The 12254-nt window shown below is 45.5% G+C and overlaps 1 long non-coding RNA gene across 2 annotated transcripts; it reads left to right on the top strand.

Moving 5' to 3' along the window:
• Window positions 1-1459: 1459 nt before the first annotated feature.
• LOC139059344 (uncharacterized) lies at window positions 1460-4202 on the top strand. 2 transcript variants are annotated; one of them, XR_011514104.1, is made up of 4 exons: window positions 1460-1543; window positions 2698-2732; window positions 3682-3756; window positions 3821-4202. It is a non-coding gene; the product is annotated as an uncharacterized lncRNA (long non-coding RNA). The 2 variants fall into 2 exon arrangements; XR_011514103.1 differs by lacking the exons at window positions 1460-1543; window positions 2698-2732 and having other exon boundaries at window positions 3557-3756.
• The last annotated feature ends 8052 nt before the right edge of the window (window positions 4203-12254 follow it).

Genomic DNA, 12254 nt, shown 5'->3' with positions numbered 1-12254 from the left:
CGGCGCAGCTACGGTCAAATGAACGTCAAATTGGTGGCTACGGCGAAACACGCCTCGACGCTGTTAGTAAAGCTGTCGGTTTAAAAATAGAGGCGATGACCGGGCCTACTTTCTTCTGTCGAGCCATGTTCACTCTTGCACCGCATCCACCAACCTTCACTTCCATGCGCCTAACGAGCATTCAGATAACATTATTGCAGTAAATAGGGTTCGCCTCTTTATTACACAAAGCAGCGGATTCTTTGCCATCTTTAAACATGGCTGTTTTACGTGCCACAAATGCATCGCCCGCTGTCAAAAGGAGGATTAGCATGAATCCACACAAGACGCGAAACACATCCCGACATCGTCCTTAGTCCGTAGCGTTGTGTAGGGCGTAGCATGCACACTAATTTCACGCTGTTTACTTCTTCCAGTCCCACCTGGCCACAACAGCTGGGAGAGCAAGATCTTGATAACACAGCGGAACAAAACACGGAGGCTCACGCAATCTTGTCCACAAGACGCCTTTGTCACGGCGCTAAACCCACGGAGCAACACTTGTGAGCGCTCACAACCACAGTGAAGCCGCCACAGTGGCCCGAGAATATAGCCGCTACAGCGAAAGCAAGAAAAAAAAAACACGCGACTTATTCGACACTTCTACGAGAAGTGTCGAATAAGTCGCGTGTTTTTTTTCGCGCACAGGCGGTAAGGCGTTTACTTAGTTTTCTTCCTCCGCGCCCATGCTCTACTTGCGCGTACCGCGTATAATTGTCTAGAACGCGATCACACTTTTTAATGCAGTCTGCCCAGGCAGAACTGGAGCACCTTATAAAAATATGTCTGCGGTAATCCTGCGGTATTGATCGGAGTGCTTCAGATGTGCGCAACGTAGAAAGGTCAGCTGTAGCTCGACAGTAAAATGCCCAATGAAACCCCCGCACAGAAGCAAACTTCGTGGCCTAGTGTACTATCGGCCAAAAGAGTAAACGGACCACGGCTTAGGTGGCTGGAGCGGCGGCGTGGCCGCACCGGGGCGCTGCTATCTCCCTCAGTATAGGGTGCCTCGATGCCAGCGCCGCCGTTCAGGGTGGAGACAACCACAACGGCGCAGCCATATTGAAGCACACGGGATCGGCTGCGCTCATAGAGTTAGTAGAACAACTCTAGAGGAAAAGCTGGGCCGGAAAAGTGGGAACCTCTAGGGCGCCGCCCTGTTGCTTCTGGTCAATGTGGCCAGCGCAATTACTATTGAAAGAGCTGAGAACAAGTACAGGGCACCTTATGCTTTGTCACCTAAAAACGCATACCTGATGGCTTTATGAAGGTGGTACGTTAATATTAAGTTTACAGAAAGCGATCGCTAAGTCCGTGATATTGTAAATCACGATGTACGCATTCATGCAATAAAGGATGACGCGAATTTCGGTTTCGAATCTGTTTTTTGGATGCGTAGTAGTTTCGTTTGACATGCGATCGCGCGTCGACATCGGACGCTATGACACACTCGTGCCTTATGTGCCACCGAAGCCCCGAAGTGGTCTGGCATATACCTTCACATGTAAGTAAACGAATTTATCTCCTTGTTGGGAATAACACGCGAGTAGGCAGCTCTTGTGGTACATCACAATCGTTCGAGAAGCGTCACAGTAGAGCATTTTTCTGCATGCGGAGCGGTGTTTTTATTTGCAGGTTTCCCTTCAGTAGGAAATTGCTGGACAGGCGGACCAGCGCACCGGAATTGTACTGGCGAAGCCACAAGCAACTCAAAGAATCTGTTTAATTGTTGCACTTTGAACAATCATGCTTCTACAAAGGCCACAGCAGAAAAACAGCCTGATGACCGAGTATTTCTGTGCCACGAAGTAATCAAGAGGCGAGTGCCTAATGCGGACGAAATAGAGTGCATCGAGACTTAGAACGACAGAAAGCTGAGCTAGTTCGTAAGGATTCATTATGCAAAGCAGAGGTGAGGCGTGCAGACAGGACACAAGAGTAGAGAAGTGGGCGGCGCGCGTGTTGTTTGCTTGTAAATACTCTACTCTTGTTTCCTGTCTGCACGCCTCACCTCCGTTTTGCATAACGAGTGCATCAAGCCACATATTAATAGCTTAGGCGTTTTATTAACTACGCAATATTTTCAACACTTCCTTGCATGCCATTTCATGTGGCATATCTTTTCTGGTCACAAATTTGTGTAGCGAATCTATTTGCATGATCGACTCCGGGCCTGTGGGACCGTTCACTTGCACTTGATGCTGAGTCTTTTACATGTACCCATAAACTGCAGATATGCACATCAGATCCCTGCGAGCACTTTCAAAATTGAATTATTTTCGACAACAGGCACATATGCAATACTGACATAATCCGGAATACCACTAAGCAGCTGGGACACATTTTTGTTGACCATACTCGCAGGTAAATAAGTACATCATGTGGACAGCTCCAGCTCATTTTCCTTAAGTCAGTGTGTACAAGGGTTATGCAAAAATATTTTTTTTCTCGCGCACCGATTATTTTGCTTTATAAGCAAGAGAACCCACCACGTTAGTGTAACGTATCTTGTGCATCACACTAATATTTGCTTTCATTTACCAAGTGAGATGAGTTACTTTTATGGCTCATTCAGTCATATCACACTGCAAGCTGCATTCATCAATCTTCAATGGGATTTTGCAAATGTTTAATGAAACATGTTTCCCTTTTATGCAGATATGCAATGGCAAGCCCTTCCGTGTGTTCCAAAGGTAAAATTTAAGCTCTAAATTAAAGAAGACATTTCTAGTCAGAAACAAGCAAAAATAGTGAATGCAGAGTATCAGAAGCCCAAGGTACAGAAATTATGAGAAGTGTCGAATGATTTTAAGGAAAGAGTCGCCTTTGAAAATGCAAGACCCTTTAGTGGAGGTCAAGCAAGTCAATATAGGTAGAATACTCTGCAAAATTATGCGAGTGAGGGGATGTCAAACAATGGGTAAGGAAATGCATTGTTTTTCTGCAAAATAAAAGCTGATTGCCATTACATAAGTCACTTTAGCATCATGATAAATTCAGAAATAAACCAAAAAACAAGACACGCAATAATAAAAAAAACATTTAATGATATTCCAGCAGAACTTTTTGTTGGGCTAGTTGGTGCATATTACTGAAGTACTATAGCGCCAAACAGACGACACAAGAAGAAGAGACACGGACATAAGCGCTCGTCCGTGTCTCTTCTTGTGTCGTCTGTTTGGCGCTATAGTACTTCAGCCATTTAATGATGCTCTCTCCACACTGGGATAAATAAAAACAAACACATCACATCTAATGTGGACATATCAGATGCCTTGTGAAACATAAAGGAACAATTCAGTTTCGAGCTATGGCACTTGCCGCATAGATGTGGGGGGGCCTTGCACCAATAGTGATAGTTACCACTGCATTTAGAAATTGAAAGCATTCGTGCGGACAAGGATGATTCTTTATATTTTTGGCTACCACTTCAAATGCCTCCACCAAGTGTTACAATGCTGCACGCAGCCATACTAAGGATCTTGCAACAACACCTGCAGGTAAAAAGCAGAAGCAGTCAAAGTGCTGGTGTGTTCTGGACACTATGTTTGAAAACTTTTAGGCAAGAAGAGTGCAAGAAGCAGACATAACTGCATTTATTTCCATAATTCCCCATTTAAATGGCCTTTTCTTTTTGCTTAGACAATGCCTACGCCTAGCCACAGCAGCTCCCTCATACAGACTCCGCAAACCAAGAGGCCGTGGAGGCAAATGCAGGTAAGAGGCAATAAGCAATAGCACTGGTATCGACATTCATCTAATTTCTTTTTATTTCGTTTAGGCAGCCAGCACACCTCGAACAGCCACCTTGACTGCGGGTGTGTCACCCTAGTCGCCAAGGAAACATTTGAGGGAAAGTGACAGGCAATGTGAACAGCCACTCCTCCATGTAAACAATACTCTTTCTCTCGGATGACTCCTACGCCTCACCACGCCAGCACACTTGTGCACAAAGATGCCGCAGAGGCACGTGCAGGTCAGAGGCAAGAAGCAGTGGCACTGGTGTCGACATTTACCCAATTTCTTTTTCTTACACTGAGGCAGCCAGCACACCTCGAACAGCCACCTCGACTGCGGGTGTGTTAGTTGATCCCTGTTGTACATATGCTCATAATAAACTTCAGTAAACTTGAACTTCATAATAAACTTGAAGGCAAATGGTACATTGATGCATTGTATTTTTGAACATTTATTGTACACATACAATATATGTTATACTTTGCAGTGCTACAGAGCGTATTTTGAAGCTTCCCTCTATATTTTGCACCTTTAATTACGTATGTGTTGTGTGGCCCTCAATGCAGTTCATGTTGTAGCAGCTGCTTTGTCTGCGTATCGCACATTGGCTTAAGCTCGTGATATCCACATAGTTCTCTCACATATACAAAATAAAGTTCTATGTAGTCCTCAGTGTTACAACAAAAAATGAAACTAAACAATCCGATCGTGGAATTATGTTTATTACAGTGATTCCTACGACAGTTACTGACAAGTTGACAACTTGAACTGGTCAATCGGTCCATAGTCTCCTCTATTTTTCAAAAATAAAGGAGGCTATGATCCGTCATGGCAAGGAATTGTATGTATACATAAAAAAAAGGTGCTATGTGTGTGTTTGTAGTGGGGGTATAGGATTAGGGCGGTACGAAAAAATGTACCAACACCGTCCTCTAGGCCCATTCCTTTGAGGTACCGTAACAAAACGTATTATGCATAAAGTTCATACAACCAACTCTGATATTACTACAGACGCCAGGCGACGCGAGCTACATTTGTCATGATGCATTCGCGACTGCACCGGATGCCCTCCACATTATTCTCGTTAATCGTGCTCACTGCGCCGAGGCAAAAGAAAGACCATGGGCGCAGGTGCCTTTAAAGTGTCTCGACCTTGCGAGGCACGGCTGCGCGTGCCAGGGGAGCTGTCCTTGCGAACACTCCCTGGCACACACCTGCCTCGGCGGCCCCAACCTACGTACCGTTCTGCTTCGAGCTTTGATCCCCCCACTGTCCCTCGGGTGCCCTGGAGTTCCTGCGCCGCCTGCTCTACTACCATCTCAGGTGCTCTCCTGAGACTTCCGTTTGTCGGTTACATGTGCCCTACAGCTGGATCATTACTTATAATAATAAAAAACCCGATCTATCGTCACGACGATAGATCGCGAAAGCGGCTTTTGCAACATACCGCGCCCGTGCGGAGATAATTACGGAACGCCAACGAGGAATCTGACCACAGCTTCGAGCTCGCAACGTCGTCGTGTGACACTCCTGCAACAGGCGTGACCGCTGAAAACCGCATACCGCCAGAAGCTTGAACAGGATCATCCCTCGGTTGCATAACTGCCAGCTCTACGGCCAACATGGACCACACGCACACCATCCCGCAACATAGAATAAAGAACCGACTTATGAAGCCCAAACACACGGCTGCACGCACACATCACAACACTTCAAGCGAGACGCCATGCTGCTACGCTGCTACTGTTGCCGGATTAAAACTGACTACTGTCACCAAGTCTAGCAAGCGTCTCAGGAGCTGGCAACCTCGGCGCGTAGCAACATGGCGGCGCTCTTGAGGTTCCCGATTTTAATGCATGGGCCCTATGGGTAGCTTGTCCTCTAGAGTCAGTATAGTAACTCTATGGCTGCGCTAGCGTTCGTAACGGCGCCGTTAATGCTCTCGACGCGCTTCGAGTTCTTTGATTTGAACAATCTTTTTATCAGTATTGCACAGCGCATCTTTTTACTCATAATAGCCATTTTAACATCCGAGGGTCGAAGACGTAATTGTACGAATGAATTTTAGAGCCCCAAGTGGTCGATTTTGAACAATTAGTGTGCCGTCAGTTGGCTATCATTTTAAACAGGCTATCATTTTAAAGATCCGTTGCCCAGCAGATGCTACCGCTCCGTGCGAGTGGAAGAATTTTTTTCTTTTCTACGTGGTTTTTGGTTTTTCAATTCCTGCGCTTTGATAACAGCCGCGCGTCATCAGCCGCTCGCGCGCGGCGGTTGGTTTCGCTTCTGTCGCGCGAGCTGTTTCCGTTTGTTTTGCTTGCAAAGACAACCTGTCTGCTTTTTAATCTTTCAAAGTGTAACTGCGAGTTCCTCGCCTGTTTATTGTCCACAGGGGTGCAATCACATCTGTTTACAGGCTGGCACTGGTACATACAAACGATGCCGCGTATACCAACGTTGCCACTGCGCCTGCGTTTTCTTTCACGAAGCCCACGAAAACTGATTGCACCTCATTGGCGGTAGGATAAGGCACTACTGCAAGTTTTCCACTCGTTCATTTTTCTGACCGGCGCACAACCACCGAGCGTTCTTGCATGCGCTCATATGCAGGCTTCGCTTGCGCTCTGGACATGCACACCGGTTGTTCTGCTACGATTCCTCCGTTTGTGAAGCGCATTTCTGCATATATTTTTCATTGTATTTATTTTATTCATGCCCATCTGTACTCATATATAAACCATGCTTGTACACCTACACGAAAGGGGTGAATTTGAGGTCATTAAATAACTGCAGTAATTCTTTTCTAACTTTAAATCCGAAATAAAAGTAACAGACTGAAAATTTATGCTTTGTGAAAAAGAATCGACGAGAAAAGGTTTAGTAAAAAGCAGTAGTTTTGACGATGCCTATGCATGCAATTCCTATTTTGCCTGCAAAATTGGATGGTGATGGGCTAGGATGTTGAAAAAAAAACTGCTCCCTAAAGGTTGAGCTTCTAGTGCTGCAGAAAAATATCTAACCTAGCTTGTCAACCTCAACCCTTACAGAGAGCAAAAGCAACAAAACAAAAAAAACAGTGCAAATTATTTATTTAATGTCAAGTGCAGTCGACCATGAGAAAACGCAAACTACAAGTAAGCAAGACAGAGGGACAGATAAGTGGGGTATCTACAGGGGGGTTTAACCTTAAAAGGAAAGCATAAAAGCAAAGCATGGAAAAAGATGCAAATCTCCAAATAAGCGAGCAAAACATAGGGGTAGAAAGTTGCTACGTGCACTGTGGTGTTACCTTTGCAACAAACATGAAAACAAAGCATGAAGAAAGATGCAAAATACAAAATAAGACAGCAAGTCAGTGGTAAAAAAGCACCTATTTACGGAGTGGTGTAAGATTTAAAGCTAGGTACTCTACGGCAAGTTCACGCCAGCCACAGTCTTGCTGCCATAACCGTCGTCTGAATCATTAGGCTCGTTCAGCCAGCGGAGGTAGATACGCAGTCGCATGACAACAAAACGGCACATCAGTTTCCTCATAACGCTTGGGTGGTCAGCGCATTCACTAGGTGGCAGAGAAACTGATCGCTCAATAAGGCTCGTCAATGCATTGATTGGGTGATCCAAATGACAAATGTCATTTTCCTGTGAAAATTTCTTAAAGACACATTCACAGGAAGAAACAAAGCGCAGTACCGTATGGCTTACATACACCAAATTTCTAGAACCTTGATTGTACTCCTTGAGCTGCACAAGAGCATGCTCATCGGAAGCCTCATCAGCTAGCAGGGTCTCAGTACAGGTGGAGCATGGTTTGTTAGTAGATATAAAAGACTTCACCAAATACCCTGCCAAGTGAGCGATGATGTCATTTTCTACACGAGACAATGGCTCGCCCTCTGTGCATTCATCATCGTACGAGGGTTCTTGAAATTCTTTCTGCACTTCTTGAATCTCTGCAGAGAAGAAATCTACTAAGTAGTTGCTGTCGTCAGCTTCATAACCAGAGTTCTTAGGTGCCTTGAGGAACTGGCTAACTGACACAATTCTGAGCGCATTTTTGACATCATATGCACTGGGCACAGGAGAAATCATCCGGATGAGCGAAAACAAATTCTCCAGGCAATCTTGGGCCAATCGTCCTGTCAAGAAAAATGCGTAGCCACATTTCTGTAGCAGAAATTCATGCAGTTGAAGCACTACAGCAGTGGACATTAGCACCCCTGTCTGGCATGGCTTCCAGACCTTTTTGATGCCAATGCCTAAGCTCTCAATGACTTCAACAGCGAGTTTCAGCGTTGCAATAGCCTCTTCATATTTGCTTTCATTTGATAAGCTCAGAGCAACAACAGGGTGCCGTGCAGTCATGATTGTGTACCACTTGAAAATTACTTCACAAAACCAGGCTGTTGTTTCAGCCTCGGGTGGCAGCTTCATACGCTCTACAAAGTACCTTATAGCTGCAGGTGCTTCCCGGAATAACTGAACAGCTACCCCTACCTTCATCTTTGTGAAGTGGCCGTTAGAAATGTGCAGGGTACTCAGGTTAGGTGCCACCTTCAGTTGTTCTGAGTCCATCTTTAGGACTGCTTCTGTGTACTCAATCGACACGTCACTGCTGCGTAAATTGTACTTTGCCACTATTTCTTCACTAAGTTTCATGGGATCCTTTCGCACGAGGTGCCCTCTAATATTTTTTAGTACATGTGAAGGATCCGGCACAAATAACAATGACATAGAATTGTCACATGGGTGGGGAACAGTGCATCTAATGACAGAGAAGCGGGAGCTTGACAGGTTTAAGCTCCACCACATCGCACGGTTGGAGCTCCCCATGTCGCATGTCACGCACAGCACACGCAAAGAAATGTCTGCACAAAGGTTGATTAAATGGACGACAAAGTCTCAGCTTCTCTCCATTGACGAAAGCACCTGTGTAGTGATAAGCAATCACCTGCTTCCAGCAGGTGTTTAGGCCCCCAACCATAAAGACGAGTACATGGTTTGCTGCTCGGTCGGTTTCAGGGAGCGTCACCTTGCCAAGGAAGCCGTCACCACTGCGGTCTAGCTCGACACCCTTGCGAATCTCCATTTCATCGAGAAATATGACGCAGTCTTTTTCAATGTTTGACATTGCGGCCACTTTCACTTTCATCATATTAACTATATCAATCAAAACTCCGGGTTTAAATGACAGGTGCTGCAGTCGTCTGAAAAGTGTTCTTCGTGAGGGAAGAGGATTGCCCTGTTCTAAAAGTAAGTCGTAGCCTGCAGAGCCACAAGCAAATTTGAGTTGCAGCGCTTTCTTTATGGTTTCTGCACTCCGTGCACTACCTTTCCGGCTCTTTCTCTTCAAGGCAGCCTTCTGGTCCTCGTTCAAGAAATCCAGATTTTTGGTCAGCGCTGAGAGGTCTTTTTCTAACCGCTTTGTTTTCCTGGCAGCAGTCTTCAACTTCTTTTTTGATGTGGACAAGTTTTCATGCAAATCAGTGTTTCTCTTTTTCGCATCTTGCAAAGCCTTTCGTAGCTCACATACAGAGAGCGAGGAAATATCTTCGATGCTCTCATGCTCGATTGCATTTTCTTCGAAAGAAGAGGTACTATCTTTACTCAGTTCTGCGGAGTCTTGGTCAGCGTCTGTAGCAAGTGTTGAGGAGGAGTTGGTGCCTTCCTCGCCAGCAGGTCCACATTCGGCAGTCCGTCTCATAGGGAGTTTCCTTCGCTTAGGTTGAGCTGCATTAATAATAAAAATAAGACATGTCTCAATGCTTATTCAAATAACTGCAAATCGCGGAAATAATATGCTCCACTACAATTATTACTCACGTCTAAAGTCGAACAGCGTGGGCAGAGCTGTAGACTTTAACAGGCGGTGTCCATCCTGCCGATTTTTCTCAAACTGGTCCTCTTCAAAGTGGAGCTAAAAAAATAAATAAAACACCAAATGTGATTATTCACGTTTGTTTGGGCTGATACAAAAATACTTGTAAAAAATAACCAGTTATTTACGGTGTTTAACAGAAAATGTTCATAAAAAATGTTGCTGTATTACCGAACATCGCACGTTTCCAAACAACGCGCAGGCTACGACGGACGCCGAGACAGAAAGCTCAGGAAAATTTGACCCATAATGTGCGTCAGCTGCACGCTTACATGAGCACATCCTGCTTAGGTATTTAGCTCCGTTATGGAATAGCAACCACGATCGGGAACGAACATGCAGCGATAAGGTCTGCTTACAAACAGCGTAGTGCAAATATGCCCGCGATCATAACATCGACTACGTCGCTTTCGAATAGCACGATGCAATTATATATCAATAAAAAAGAAATCCTCTACGCACTTTGACATGAGAGCCGCAATTATCTACTGAGATCTCAAAGAAAACCACAGGGCTTCGAGTGGCACCAGCACAACAGCCGCACTCTCCAGACGAAGCAGTGTGTGCCTTCAGTAGCAAATAACGAGCACTTAACTTTTGGTTCGTCTACTTTCGCTCAACGTAAAAGTAACTCTGCTGTCTAAACAACAGCGACGCGAACTTTGCCAAAGAGACGCCAGTGCTTTCTGTGAAAACATAAAATAGGTGTGCGATTATACGATTTTTTGCTAGTGTTAAATATTCCGCGAATAAAAATCACCCTCGTCCCACTCTACAATCAGGGCACTACTCGCGTAGAAAAGCTAAATTGAAAACGAAAAACACGCTCGCGCCTCTACGTATGCGCGTACCTATACGCTGCCTATGCAGCAGCGGCGTACACGAGTTTGCTTTAATTGCAGAATACGGATCGATAAGACTTAACTGTTTCGCAACTCACCTCGCAGATATATGAGCTGTCAGTGGTGTTCCCCTGATCCCGCTTTACTTGAGCTTCCCATTTCTTTCTTCGCTCCGAGTCCCGGGGGAAGCGAAAACAACGCAGGCCTTCACGTGTTGACCCGGAGCACATTGGCACACAACAGCCCGTCATGATGGCTCAGTGGACTTGACAAGCTTGTCAGTCATACAGTCGAACACTCTCAAACAAGTTGAACCACCAGCGAGTGCCTCGAACAACACAACCTCAGCTGATAGCACCGATCAACTGCGACCACTCCGACCGCCCGCCGTGATTCAATATGGCGTCGCAGCGAGAAAGAGGCGTGTGGGGGTGGTCAAAGGATGGCACCACCCTGAACGGCGGCGCTGGCATCGAGGCACCCTACCTCAGTACCTCCCTGTATATGCTCCCGCAGAGAGCAGAGTTGCGCATAGGTCCGCCGCCGTAATCCAGCTCTGCAGCGAACTCCTCGCGCGCGCAGGAGCCAAATGCCGCGGGTATTCAGCTTTTTTCTCTAGTGGTCGCGAGCTACAAGCGCCAATTGTTCGCAGGCGCTTAGCAAAGCTAACTTCTTAATACAGGCTACGCTCGAACGGGTCATTCATGCAGCCGGAGGGGGTGGGCTTCCAACCAACCAAAACTTTGTATATACCGATGTAAACACGCATATACAAACACACACACAAACGTACAAATAGGGGGTAGGACCACCTTCGGTTCCCCAAAATAAGATACTCCCGTGGCTCAAACAGCTCCAAAGTTCGCTCGCAAACGCGCAGTACGTTGCCACAAAAAGCGGTGCAATGATTTTCAGCATGCATATGAAGTTGTCGTATCATGGTCAGAAAGCAAGAAATGTTTTAAAGAGTGTTTAAAACTTCACACACGTAAGGTGGACACTTAGCGCATTTTGGCTGCCGAAACCAGCCGATTAATGACCATCGTCAAGAGAGCTATCGTGCCAATAGTTATGTCAGTGACCGTTAAGAGAGCGTCGTTTATCACTAAGCATCGTTCACAACAGCTGCACGTTCTCGATACATGCGGTGCAGACACAGATTTAAGCGCATTTCAAATGTTCACATGCGCACATTTTAAGCAAAGCTTACTTTTACGATTCATTCATACGGCAGACCAATTAGCTATATAGTAGCAGCAAATCTGCAAGTGGAAAAAGATTCAAGATGCAAGAGCTTCTAGATCAAACTTATTTCCTACAAGGGAATGCATGAACGGCTGCTGGCAACAGGCCAAGTGTGCTGGTTCTTGGAACCTTGAAGGCAGAATTCAAAGAAACTGGAAAGGCAACAAGCTATTAAGGGTAACAACAGGTTATTTTTATTGCACTAATCACATCAAGATGGCAAACTTGCAGAGTAATTATTCATACAGTGCAGGGTGTAATATGACAACACATTTTTCTTGATCTCTCACCACTCAGAGAAAAGCCAGTAGTTGAAGACACTGTATCAAGTCAATGAAATCACTGAAGCAGTCTTTGGCCAAAAAGCCAGGTTACAAAGCTTTGTGACCTATCGCATCAGAGGCAAGGAAATTTTACATCATTCAACAGTGCATTCACTCCACTCCCGCCCACAGGAAACAGCATTCACCAAAGCACACAGAGGTTTCCAGCATGTTTAATTTAACAAGTTTTTG

Source organism: Dermacentor albipictus, chromosome 1, assembly GCF_038994185.2.
Source record: "Dermacentor albipictus isolate Rhodes 1998 colony chromosome 1, USDA_Dalb.pri_finalv2, whole genome shotgun sequence".
Classification (NCBI taxonomy): Eukaryota; Metazoa; Arthropoda; class Arachnida; order Ixodida; family Ixodidae; genus Dermacentor; species Dermacentor albipictus.
This window is presented reverse-complemented; position numbering and strand designations above follow the sequence as displayed.